The sequence below is a fragment of the Delphinapterus leucas genome, chromosome 7 (assembly GCF_059928025.1).
Source record: "Delphinapterus leucas isolate spDelLeu-1000000601 "Yukka" chromosome 7, BTC_Dleu_Yukka2, whole genome shotgun sequence".
NCBI classification, from domain to species: domain Eukaryota; kingdom Metazoa; phylum Chordata; class Mammalia; order Artiodactyla; family Monodontidae; genus Delphinapterus; species Delphinapterus leucas.
Genome location: NC_143135.1, coordinates 21,526,089 through 21,540,655, shown reverse-complemented (window position 1 = coordinate 21,540,655; position 14,567 = coordinate 21,526,089). Strand labels below are relative to the sequence as shown.

Genomic DNA, 14,567 nt, shown 5'->3' with positions numbered 1-14,567 from the left:
TAAGCTTTGCTCACACTTGGTTTCTTTTGCCTTTTGATACATATAAATGTTTATGTTTTTGTCCCAATCTTTTACAGTCTTTCATATTTTATTAATCATTTCTCTATCTTTGTATTTGGAGAAGAGGGTGGCTTACAACATACAATTTCAATTCTTATCTAACTGGCATTTCTCACTCAGTTTCTACTGTCTGGATTTGGAGCAGCAGTCCAGACTAGAGATGATGATGGCTTAGACTAAAGTGGTGGCAGTGGACAGAACCATCTTGATTTGAGATATCTATTTTGTATCAAATTTTATAAAAGTTTGTGATTGAATGTGAGTGGTGAGATACTTAGGAGTTGTAAAAATATGTCTTCCTTTTTGAGCAACTGAATAGATTTAGTATCATTATTGAAGTAGGAGAAATTGGAAGAAAGACTTTGCTTTAAGGGGGCTACAGTTCATATTTTACTTCTGGACATGTTGAGATAAAGTATCTGTGGGACACAGAAGTGGACATATCCAGCAGGTATTGGAAACATGAGAGGCTCAGTAGAAAAACCTAGTCTAGCGACAAAGTTAGGAGCTGTCAGTGTATAAATGGTACGCAAAACCATTCTCTCCAGTTGGTATTTTTGGCTCCAGTCCATTTGATTGAGTTTGCAGAGTCAGTCAAATGTATGTACTAATTCTGACCCTGTTAACTGAGCTCCCCACCTTCTGCACACAGGTCTTACAGCCACCTCCTCCATTTCACACGATTCCTGAGCTTTCTTTTACTCAGCTATTCTTAACATTTAAAGGGTAAAGGACTTTAGAATGGCTCATAACTCAATCCAGTGAACACTGGTAGACTTATGAAGAAATGGGTATAGGACAGAACAGAGGGGGTTATCCAGATAAATATTAGGCTGGAACTTTTGTCTGATTCGTTATGTCTTCCAACAGCACTTGAGCTATCATTTCACATGCATATTCTTCTTTTAAATAGACAAAGTTTATGTAAAGCCTTCTTTCATAATTTAAAGCTTTTTCAGAAATCAGATCTGTCATAAATATAAAGCCATATTCTCAAGAATGCAATGACTTAATTTGTGAAAATGAATAAACTAAAACGTCATTTACTGATTCTGAAGAGGCTTAAAATAAGATATACTATTCTGTGTCTCCTTATATTCAGATCCTCTTTAGTGAAAACTAACAAAATTCATCTAATCAAATGGTAGGTCAGTTTTCATAGCAATATTTAAGACATAGAGTTATACTCAGAACTCTAGAAAAAATTTCAGAGTGTATGATTTTGAATTCCGTCGTTACTAGTGCAATCATATTATCAATGCGTGATAGGCAAAATGATGTGGAACTCTGTAGTTACCTATAAGTATTGGGTTGGCCAAAAGGCTCGTTCGGGTTTTTCCATAATACATCATGGAAAAACTCGAACGAAACTTTTGCCCAACCCAATGTATTTGACACTTTCAGCAGCCCTCCCCCAAAACAGAAAAGAGAACAAAGAATCAGAAAATGAAGATTTGTACCGGAATAGAAACACTAGTATTTGAGGAAAAAATGCATCTGGTTCCATATAGATGAATAAAATCTTTGATTCATAACAGTGTAGTGCTTCAAACACAAGACTCCTCTGTTATCTATACTACAAGGTACAATAATTATTTCCAAATAAATCTGAATTAGAAAAGTGAAAAATAAGGAGACTTTCTGTTTTAAAACAACGTCATGAAAAAAACCAAAAGTATCTTAATAGGAAACGTAACAGGCAAAGTCTTATCAGGTTGATTCCCTGACCTTTCTGTCTCTGATAGGAAGAGCTGCTCCTCGGCTCACTGGGGCTGCACCTCATTGCCTTCTGCTGAGTCTTTGCTACCAAAAGTGAAGTAGTTAAGAGAATTTATTTAGTAAGTGCCATTATAATGAACAATCAGCCTCTGGATGCTGTGTTTTAAAAATTCAATAAGCTGACTTTTACTGCACTATTTTAACTCTGTTAATTAAAGTAAGTGCCATTTGAGGGAAATGAGAGGTGGTTGATGGAGGTAACTGGCTTTCTGTTCTTCTTCCCTCTCCCATTCCTACCCTGGCCTATGTGAAGGGGAGATGGGCCAGGGTTGTAATAGGGATGCAGGCTACTTAATAAATGTTGAATTACATTCAGCCCTGTTCATTAGCTTAGGAGGTATTGTCAGCCAGTTAACAGAACATTAATTAAAAAGCATATTATTCAATGAGGTGAGGATCATTTTCATGTGGAAGGTTTCTGCCTATCTTTGAAGCCCAGCTAATTATCATCATTTCACAAAAGACCAAACCTTTGTGTCATTTAATAAAATATGTCTAATGACAGCAGCATGTCTAAAGGAACAATAGTGGAGGGGTGGCAACCAAATTGGCAATGTGGCTGGAAGTTAAAGAATGAAAGTATTTAAGTGAACTTTAAAGCTCTAAGTAAAAGAAGAAATGTGCAAGCTGAAACTATTTTCTGTTATTTTTAATGTATTTTATAGAAAATATGCCTATAAATACTAGGCAGTTTTTGCATTTGACTAGAACAATTCTTCCTTTACATTTATTTCCCAAGACATTCTATTTTACTATATTTGTGCTTTCAGAAATTCAACAAAAATGCTGCTTTCTAGATATTTTTAAAGTTTATGATACTGAAAGGAAAATACATTTCAATAAAGTTTTAAATATATTTTACATGCCTACTAAGGGAAGGACTAAATTTTAATTTTGTTCCCAAAATTGTGCAACTTGTTGCAGGAATAGAACAAGATCCTCTATCCTGTGGTGACCTACACTCTTGAAATTTTGGAAAATATTCACTTCATTAGAGGTGTACTAAATTAATAGCAATTTTGACAACTTAATTTTTAAGGAAAGTTTGCTTTTAGTAGTTCATCACTGTTCAAAGTACTATACAGTTAATAGCCATGGTAAAAATAATGCTAAAATTTAGCTGTACGTATGTATAAGATAGTTATTATGCTTAATATGTACCAACACTGTCTCAGTGCTTTATAAGCATTGCCTCATTCAGCATTTCCAATGTCCCCATTATACAGATTAGAGAACTGAGGCAAGCTCATCCAAGGTCACAGAGATGGTACATGTCCCAGCCTGGATTCAAATCAGGCCTGTCTTTACCCCAAGCATACACTTTGAACCACCAGACTCCACTGATTTAAGAAAAAATACAATAAAACTGAAAAATTTTTACAAAGGAAAAATTTTTGTAGCTACTATCTAACCAGTTATTGCTGTTCTTTGTATTCCAAAAATTGGTCATGGTGTGAAATGATGAAATACATTTTTATAAGAAAGTGGAAACATGAGTATGAGAGGAAAAATATTCTAGAGTCGGATATAAAAATCTTAGTGCCAGATTGTCAAGCGGAAATATATTTTTTGAAAGACAGAAGAAAAAAAATACTAAAAATGCAACTGACTGTTTCTCTACAAATAACCCAGAGATATATCACATACAAGTACTAGTATATAAAGTTCACGTCTTGTGAATTTAAGAGCTCCAGAGCTCTGCGTATTCCCAGATGTGCTCACCCTTCTGTCCTCTCTGGCACTTACAGCCTCATCACCACCATCTGCTCTGATGATGTGAGGACAAATACCAGCCTGCCCTCCATCCCTGTCTACAGCAGTCTAAGGTGCCCATGTCATCCCACACCCCCAGATTTTCATATTCCATACATTTCCTGTTATCACCCATAGCAAAATCCTTTGTATCATCAAGCTCTTGTCTGTTTCCTGCACCTTCTTTCTCCCATGGGACTCTCTCTCCTAAGGATACTGTTTCCCTTGCAGCTCTCTTAAGACATGATTATTGGTCTGCAAAACTCCTTATTCCTGGAATTAGGGTAAGTGTCCTTTGGGTCTTCGTTGCTGTTTTCAGATTCTCCCTCCTCCCGAAACCCTCTAGTTTTTAATCTCATAATCTTATGTCCTCAGAGATTTCTAACAATACCTTACTCACTACAGTCACCTTTAGACCTTTGGATTACTCAAATTCATTCTTTACAGATTTTCATTCCAGGCTCACGGTCACTCTCTCCAATTCTATTGCAGTATTAATTCGGGTGACTTCAACATCCATGTAGATGACCCTTCCAATACCACGGCTTACCGGATCTTTAATTTTCTTTCTCCTGATTATCTTGTGCCACCCCCCCCACCTTCGCTATTCATTTCTGTGGCTATAAACTAGGCTTATCATTGACAACCTCAGTTCCTCTACAATCTTAATTTCAATCTCAGTTTCAACCACCTCATCTCAGACCACCACATCCTGTCTCTCCCACTTCACTCCTTCAAGAACCTTAATTCCAACATTTCTTTAACTGAATCAGGACTTACAATCTATTACTGCTCTCTACTTTTCACTTTTCCTTCCATGACACTCTTATTTTTAAACCAGTTTCCATCCATCATCATCACACCCTTGTCCCTCTCACCTTTCATCACATTTAACCTGAAAGATTCCAACGCTAATGAAAATCCCTGCTTACGTGTACCTGATTGTTGCATCAATCAAGTGGCTGATCATTGCAGAGGAAAAACCCACACATGTGCTGACAGGTTTCACTTTAAATTTATGACACTAACCACAAATTTTCCCTTAGTGTAGCCATGTAATTGTTATATGTCCCTGCTTCATTCACTCCTCCATTCTAGATAACTATTTTATTCTTTCTTCTCTGTCCTCAAACCTCCAAATTTTCCTACATTCTCCTCCTTCTAAACTTATGATTTGCCTTTGTACTTCACTAAAAAAAAAAAAAATTAAAAAGCCATTTTTCTGCTCCCACTATCACATCTATGTACCTCGCTGCATCTGTAACCAAAATTCTTACATTTCCCTCATTCCCAGAAGTGGGCTCTCTGTGTTCCTAAGGCAGCCTCTTTACTTGAACACTTTTTTCTTTCCTTTTTCAACTATTCAAGGCCATGGATCCAATAATAAATCTGTTCCTTGTGTGATCAATTTTCTCTTTCAACTGGAAAACAGAAGTATAGTTTCTACACAAGCTGTGGTTTCTGCTACCAAAATATATATTTTTTATAAATACTGAGACAAAAATAAAAACCCAAAGTACCTTTTGCCTACACACTGCATTCGAGCTACCACTCCACTGCCCTGTGCTCGCTGAGAACAAAACACAGAGTTGAACATAATTACTGTTTCCAAGTCCTATCCTCTCTTTCTCTCTTGAACCTACTTCAATCTGGCTTTTGCTACTACTATTCCAATGATATGGCTCTTGTCAACATAACCAGCGAATTCTCTGATTAATTCCCAGATCTATCGGCAGCACTGGACACAGTTGATCCCTCCCTTCTCCTTGACAAACCTTCTTCACCTTCACAAACCTTCACACACCTTCTTCAGGGCTGCTCTAATCCCCTTCTTTCCTTCTACCTCATAGACCCTGCTTTCGATCTCCACTGCCAGATCCTCATTCATAATTCTGTGCTCTCAATGTTGAGTTGCTCCATCTCCTACAGTCCTATGGCTTTAAATAACATCTGTTGGCTTTCATTTCTGAAATCAATGTTTTCCGTCTGAGCACCTAAACTCTAGATTTGAATAATTAAATTCCGAGTCGATGGCTCCATCTGATTGCCCTCTCATACTTAATGTGTTCAAAACTACTCTTCTAATTCCCCCACCAATCTCAGTAAATGGCACTGCCACCTGTCCAGTTACTCAGGCCAAAATCTTTGAAGTAGCAAAATACACTATATTTACTATAAAAGCAAGTCCCATGGGTCTACCTTCAGTAACCACAATCAGAATATCTCCCTTCCTTTCTTCACCACTAACATTTTTGTCTCAGCCACCGCCATCTCTCAGCTGAATTAATACAGTGGCTCCAACTGGCTGTCCTGATTCTGCCGTTTCTCTTCTCTAGTCAACCCAGCAGCCAGGATGATATTTGCAAAATGTAAGTCAGCTCATTTCATCTCTAAGCTCAAACCACCTCCCACCTCTTGGTTTCTTATATCATTCACTGAATAAACTAAAGTCCTTACATGGCTTACTGAGCCCAACATGACCTGGCCCTATGCTACCTCTTCTTCTCATTCCTCCGTGATCACTCCATGTCAGTCACACTGAAATCCCCCATACTCTTCAAATGGGCACATAGGTTCATACCTTAGGGTCTTTGTACCTGCTGTTCTCTTGGCTTGAAATGATTTTTTTCCCCTGTATAATCTCAGGGCTTTATCTCTCACCTCCTTCAGATATTTGCTCAAATATCTTCACATCAGTGAAGCATTTCCTCAACATCTTATTTAAAATTGCAATCATCTTGACATATCACTCTCTATCTGCTTTATTTGTTGCACTTCACCAGTTCACTATTTGACAAACCTTGTATTTTATCTTTTTAAAAAACTGTTGGTCTCCCTTCTATTAGAATTTATAATTCATGAATCAAGTATCTTTCTTTCTTTCTTAACTGTCATATTCCCAGTACCTAAAACAATGCCTGATACATAGCAGAAGTTTAGTAAGTATTCATTTAGTAAATATGATGGTACCAGTCAGTTCAAAATTCCTTTCTGGGACTATCATCAACAGTACAGATGAGAAGTGGGAGTAGAAAGACACTGAGAGAAGAGAAATGTTCTCTCTCTCTCTCGGTAATGTTACCTGGAGAGTGAAATGAGTGCCTAGATACAAAAACACAGTTTTGTGGAGCTGTGCTTTAACAGCACAGAAATGAAATAAAAATTTGAATTTTCAATGAAATTTCAAAAGAAAAAAATTCGAATGAATTTTCAAAAGAAAAATCTTTTTACAAACTAGTTTTGGGCCAGCAGCAGTGTTTCCCCAAAAGTATTCCATTTGAAAATATTATAGGAACTTTTACCAGGCATTAACTATGAGAGGGATTCTATAGTACACAGCCTTGAGAAAAACTGATAGGTAAATATCTATAACCATGTGATAGTTACTGTGATTATATATACATATATATGCTATGGAAAAATATATATATGCTATGGAAGAGCATGAGTTTTAAAAAAATACAGCATTCCACAGGGAGGTATTGCAGATCATTTTCTAAAATATTTACTTTTTCTTCTTACCAGGTACTTCCCTACCAGCCCCTCCCTGAAAGGAGGATTATATTTCCTTCCCCACTGATGTTACATTTGGCCACATGACTTGCTTTGTACAGAGAAATATGAGTGGAAGTTGTGTGTTCCACTTCTCAGCAGAAGCCTTAGGAGCCATCCCATGGTTCAGCCATCTCTGTTTTAACTATTCCATGAGACTGGCGTGAACCAGACAAGAAAAAGAGGTATTCCTTCAGTGTTGGTCTTAGATGTTCAAGCTGAGCCATAGCTCACATACAACTGACCCATGATGGACACAAACATGAACACAAAATTTTAAAGTTTTGGGGGGAGTGATCAAGATGGTAGAGTAGTAGGCCATGATGCTTACCTCCTCCCACAAATACATCAAAAATACATCTACATGTGGAACAATTCTCATAGAATATCTACTGAATGCTGGCAGAAGACCTCAGACCTCTGAAAGGGCAAGAAAATCTCCATGCAGCTGGGTAGGACAAAAGGAAAAAGAAAAAAAAAAAAAAGATAAGAAACAGGACAAAGGAATTAGGATAGGACCCGCATCCCTGGGAGGAAGCTGTGAAAGAGGAAAAGTTCCTGCATCCTGGGAAGTCCCCTCACCAGCAGAGAAAACAGCTGGGACAGAGGGGGAACTTGGGAGCCTCGGTGGAGAATACAGCAACTGGTTTGAAGCAGCTAGAATGGAGGAAGACCTGCAGAGAAGGTCAGTGCCACCGCTCTGCACTCCCCAGCCTGAGACACACGTCTACTGGTACAGGCAGGAGCTGGGTGCAGAAGCTCAGGCTTTGGAGATCAGACCCGGGGAGAAGACTGGTGTGGGCTGATGGAAACAGCCTGAAGGGGCTGGAATCTGGTGCAGCTGTGCTTGAGGGTGTACACAGAGGAAGCCTGGGCCACCTTAGAGGCAAGGCTCCATTGTGTGAGCAGTACACAAGGAGAGGGGAGGGGCAGGACCCGCTTTTACAGCCTTTTTCCTCAGCGAGCTCTCAGGCTGCAGAATACCACTGACACAAGCTCCAGGAATGGTTCCGAGCCACCGCCCCTGCCCACTGGGCTTCAGGAGCCACTGTGAGCCACCCAGGAGCGGTTGCAAGCTGCTGTCACTGCCCCCAAGCCACAGGAGCAGTCTCAAGCCACCACCACTCCCATCACATGCTCTGGGGGTGCATGTAAGCTGCCACCACCGCCGAGAACCCCAGGACCAGCCACTGCATCTGCACACCCTCTATCAAGGGGATAACAGCCAGCACATGCTGAGGTAAGAGGCAACAGGCATCCATACTAAAAATATCCTTCACACCAAAACTATTAAGCCCAAATAAGCTACACAGGGATGCTCCCACATATAAATAGACCTCCAAGACCACAGTAGATAATTGTTTCTCCTAAGCTCACAGAATAAGAGAAATATAAGTAAAATGAAAAAGCAGAGGAACCATTCCCAGTTAAAAGACCAACGGAAGAACAAACAATGAAACAGACCTTTGCAGTCTAACAGACACCAATTTCAAAAAGGAGATAATGAAAATATTGAATGAATTATGAAAGGCTGTCAGCAGAACGGCAGAGTACTGTAAAAAGGAACTAGAAACTGCAAAGAGGAACCAAGAAAAATTAGAAAACTCATTTGCCAAGACGAAAACTGAACTAAAGGCAATGAATAGCAGAATAAATATTGCAGAACGAATAAGTGACCTGGAAGATAGAATGATGGACATCACTTAATCAGGACAGCAGACAGAAAGGCAAATGAAAAAAAAAAATGAAAGCAATATAAGAGACCTATGGGGTAATAAAAAGCATGCCAATCTACACATAATAGGGATTCCTGCAGGGGAAGAAAGAGAAAAGGGGATCAAAAATGCATTTGAAGAAATTATGGCTTAAACTTCCCAAACCTAAAAAAGGAAGCATATCAAGGTACAGGAAGCACAGAGGGTCCCAGACAATGTAAACCCAAACAGACCTACACCAAGAAATAATATAATAAAAATAGCAAAAGTTAAAGAGAGGATTCTAAAGGCAGCAAGAGAAAAAGAAAGAGTTAATTACAAGGGGACCCCCATAGGCTATCAGCTGATTTCTCTACAGAAACATTGCAGGCCAGAAGGGAGTGGCAAGATATATTCAAGTCCTGAAAGGGAAAAATCTTCAGCCTAGGATGCTCTACCCAGCAAGATTATCATTTACAATAATATAAGGAGACAGGGACAATTTCTCAGACAAGCAAAAACTAAAATACAGCAGTACAAAACCTGTCCTAAAGGCAATAGTGAAGGGTCTTCTCTAAATAGAAAAGAATATATAGGAAAGAGAAAATCACAATGGTCAAGCAAATCACCTAAATAAGGCAGTACAAATCAAATTTCTGTGAAAGTGATAACCACAACGAACAGCAAAAGAATGAACATGAAGATGTAAAAGAGGACATCAAAATCATAAAATGTGGGGGAGGAGAATAACAAAATGTAGATTTTTTTTCATTTCCTAGAATGTGTATGAGCCTGTATGACTACCAGTCTAAGGCAAGGAGATATAGGATGGGGTTAACATACTTGAAAAACAGGATAACTACATATCAAAAACAGAATAGATTCACAAAAACCAAGAAGAAGAGGACATAACTGTAATACAAGAGAAAATCATCAAACCACAAAAGGAAAAACAAAAAGGCACAAAGAAGAAATATAAAATGGGAAAACAAGGTTAAAAGGGCAATAAATACTATCTATCATGAAACAGGAGGGAAGTGGGAGCAGGGTACAACCTTTAAAAGAATGACATAGGACAAGACAAACTGTTTAGAACCAAATAGGTCCAAGATGGCAGACTTCCACTAGCGTCAACTTCCACTAGACCTTGAGCCTCAGTATACGCTCATTGTAATACATCAGCAAGCTAAATGACACACCCACAGGTGCCATGACTATTCCAAGTCTGACCATAAAGGTCAAAAAATGGGTGGTGGCCCAGTTCCTGGAAATCCCCACCCCTTCCCCAACATAGCTGGAATACTCTTCCCACTTATTAGCCTATGAAATTACCCACCCCTATAAAAACTAACAACCCCATACCCTGGGGCCGCTCTTGCCTTCTGAGATGGTCCACACTCTGTGGAGTGTGTTTCTCCCTAAATAATCTACTTCTTACCTATCAAAAAAAAATTACCTTAAATGTCAGTGGACTAAATGCTCCAATCAAAAGACATGGAGTGGCAGACTGGATTAAAAAACAAGAGCCTACAATATGCTGCCTACAAGAGACCCACTTTAGGGCAAAGGACACACATAGATTGAAAGGGGATGGAAAAGGATATTTCATGCAAATGAAAATGATAAGCATTTGCCCTAAAGTGGGTCTCTCGTAGGCAGCATATTGTAGGCTCTTGTTTTTTAATCCAGTCTGCCACTCTGAAAGCAAGGGCTGCAATAGTCATGTCAGACAAAATAGACTTTAAAACAAAGGCCATAAAGATAAACGAGGACACTATATAATAATAAAAGGATCAATATAAGAGGAGGATTTTACACTCATCAACATATATGCACCTAATATAGGAGCTCCCAAATACATAAAACCAATACTAACAGACAAAATGGGAGAAATTGACAGGAATACAATAATAGTAGGAGAATTTAACACCCCACTCACATCAATGGACAGGTCTTCTGGACAGAAAATCAGTAAGACAACAGAGATCCTAATAGAACAGTTAGACTTAATTGCTATTTTCAGAACATTACATCCAAAAAGGAAGAAAAAAAACAAAACCAGAATACACATTGTTTTCAAGCGCACATGGAACATTATCTAGGGTTGATCACATATGAGGGGGGGCACAAAACAAGCCTCAACAAATTTAACAGTACAGAAATTATCTCAAGCATCTTTTCTGACCACACAGTGTGAAACTAGAAATCAACCATGGAAAAAGAAATGAGAAAAGAATGATTACATGGAGACTAAACAACATGCTTCTAAAAAACAAAGGGTCAACAAAGAAATCAAAGAGGAAATTAAAATATACCTTGAGAGAAATGACAATGAAAACACAACCATACAAAGATCTATAGGACGCAGTAAAAGCAGCTCTTAGAGGGAAGTTCATAATGATACAGGCCTTCCTCAAAAAAAGAAAAAAATCTCAAACAACCTAACCTACCACTTAAATTATAGGGGGGTGCTGGGAAGATGGTGGAAGAGTAAGACACAGAGATCACCTTCCCCCCCCCACAGATACACCAGAAATACATCTACACGTGGAACAACTCCTACAGAACACCTACTGAATGCTGGCAGAAGACCTCAGACCTCCCAAAAGGCAAGAAACTCCCCATGTACCTGGGTAGGGCAAAAGAAAAAAAAGAAAAAACAGACAAAAGAATAGGGATGGCACCTGCACCAGTGGGAGGGAGCTGTGAAGGAGGAAAGGTTTCCACACACTAGGAAGCCCCTTCGCGGGCGGAGACTCTGGGAGGCGGAGCTTCGGAGCCGCGGAGGAGCGCACAGCAACGGGGGTGCGGGGGGCAAAGCGGGGAGATTCCCGCATAGAGGATTGGTGCAGACCAGCACTCACCAGTCCGAGAGGCTTGTCTGCTCACCCGCCAGGGCAGGCAGAGCTGCGAGCTGAGGCCTGTGCTTTGGTCAGAGCGCAGGGAGAGGACTGGGGTTGGCTGCGTGAACACAGCATGAAGGGGTTAGTGCACCACGGCTAGCCGAGAGGGAGTCCGGGAAAAGGTCTGGAGCTGCCAAAGAGGCAAGCGACTTTTTCTTCCCTCTTTGTTTCCTGGTGTGTGAGGAGAGGGATTTAAGGGCACTGCTTAAAGGAACTCCAGAGACGGGCATGAGCCGCGGCTAAAAGCTCGAACCCCAGGGATGGGCGCGAGCCGTGGCTAAAAGCGTGAACCCCAGGGACGGGCGCGAGCCGCGGCTAAAAGCTCGAACCCCAGGGATGGGCGCGAGCCGCGGCTAAAAGCGCGGACCACAGAGACGGGCGGGAGACGCTAAGGCTGCTGCTGCCGCCACCAAGGGGCCTGTGTGCAAGCTCAGGTCACTATCCGCACCCCTCTTCCGGGGAGCCTGTGCAGCAGGCCACTGCCAGGTTTCTGGGATCCAGGGACCACTTCCGTGGGAGAACGCTCGGCGCGCCTCAGGCCTGCCCCGCACGCCGTGCCCCTCCCTCCCCCCGGCCTGAGTGTGCCAGAGCCCCCGAATCAGTGGCTCCTTTAACCCCGTCCTGTGTGAGCAAAAAACAGATGCCCTCCAGCAACCTACACGCAGGCAGGGCCAAATCCAAAGCTGAGCCCCTGTGAGCTGTGAGAACAAAGAAGAGAAAGGGAAATCTCTCCCAGCAGCCTCAGAAGCAGCAGATTAAAGCTCCACAATCAACTTGATGTACCCTGCATCTGTGGAATACCTCAATAGATAAGGAATGATCCCAAATTGAGGAGGTGGACTTCGAGAGCAAGATCTATGATTTTTTCCTCTTTTTGTGAATGTGTATGTGTATGCTTCTGTGTGAGATCTTGTCTGAATAGCTGTGCTTCCACCATTTGTCCTAGGGTTCTATCTGTCCATTGTTTTGTTCTTTTAAATTTTTTTCTTAATAATTTTAATTTTAATAACCTTGTTATACTTTACCTTCTTTCTTTCTTTCCTTCCCTCCTTTAGACAACGAATCATCCCAAATTGAGGAGGTGGACTTTGAAAGCAAGATTTATGATTTTTTCCCCGTTACCTCTTTTTGTGAGGGTGTATATGTATGCTTCTGTGTAAGATTTTGTCTGTATAGCTTTGCTTCCACCATTAGTCCTAAGGTTCTATTCGTCCTTTTTAATTTCTAAATAATTATTTTTTAATTCAATAACTTTATTATACTTTATTTTTTTTACTGTATCTTCTTTTTTTCTTTCTTTTTTCCTTCCCTCCTTTCTTCCTCCCTCCCTCCCTCCTTTCTTTCTTTCTCCCTTCCTTCCTTCCTACTTCTAACTAATTCTCTCTACTTTTTCTCCCTTTTATTCTGAGCTGTGTGGACGAAGGGCTCTTGGGGCTCCAGCCAGGAGTCAGTGCTCTGCCTCTGAGGTGGGAGAGCCAACTTCAGGACACTGGTCCACAAGAGACCTCCCAGCTCCACATAATATCAAACGGCGAAAATCTCCCAGAGATCTCCATTGTAACACCAGCACCCAGCTTCACTCAATGACCAGCAAGCTACAGTGCTGGACAACCTATGCCAAACAACTAGCAAAACAGGAACACAACCCCACCCATTAGCAGAGAGGTTACCTAAAATCATAATAAGTCCACAGACACCCCAAAACACACCACCAGACGTGGACCTGCCCACTAGAGAGACAAGATCCAGCCTCATCCACCAGAACACAGGCACTAGTCCCCTCCACCAGGAAGCCTACACAACCCACTGAACCAACCTTAGCCACTGGAGACAGACATCAAAATCAACTGGAACTACGAACCTGCAGCCTGCAAAAAGGAGACCCCAAACACAGTAAGATAAGCAAAATGAGAAGACAGAAAAACACACAGCAGATGAAGGAGCAAGATAAAAACCCACCAGACCTAACAAATGAAGAGGAAATAGGCAGTCTACCTGAAAAAGAATTCAGAATAATGATAGTAAAGATGATCCAAAATCTTGGAAACAGAATGGAGACAATACAAGAAACGTCTAACAAGGACCTAGAAGAACTAAAGATGAAACAAGCAATGATGAACAACACAATAAATGAAATTAAAAGTACTCTAGATGGGATCAATAGCAGAATAACTGAGGCAGAAGAACGGATAAGTGACCTGGAAGATAAAATAGTGGAAATAACTACTGCACAGCAGAATAAAGAAAAAAGAATGAAAAGAACTGAGGACAGTCTCAGAGACCTCAGGGACAACATTAAATGCACCAACATTCGAATTATAGGGGTCCCAGAATAAGAAGAGACAAAGAAAGGGACTGAGAAAATATTTGAAGAGATTATAGTTGAAAACGTCCCTAATATGGGAAAGGAAATAGTTAATCAAGTCCAGGAAGCACAGAGAGTCCCATACAGGATAAATCCAAGGAGAAATACGCCAAGACACATATTAATCAAACTGTCAAAAATTAAATACAGAGAAAGCATATTAAAAGCAGCAAGGGAAAAACAACAAATAACACACAAGGGAATCCCTATAAGGTTAACAGCTGATCTCTCAGCAGAAACTCTGCAAGCCAGAAGGGAGTGGCAGGACATACTGAAAGAGATGAAGGAGAAAAATCTGCAACCAAGATTACTCTACCCAGCAAGGATCTCATTCAGATTTGATGGAGAAATTAAAACCTTTACAGACAAGCAAAAGCTGAGAGAGTTCAGCACTACCAAACCAGCTTTACAACAAATGCCAACGGATCTTCTCTAGGCAAGAAACACAAGAGAAGGAAAAAA

General features: G+C 40.5%; 1 pseudogene; it reads left to right on the top strand.

Annotated features, from left to right (window-relative positions):
* Window positions 1-8,147: 8,147 nt before the first annotated feature.
* Window positions 8,148-14,567, top strand: part of LOC111179748 (suppressor of SWI4 1 homolog pseudogene) — a 72,564-nt pseudogene continuing 66,144 nt past the window's right edge.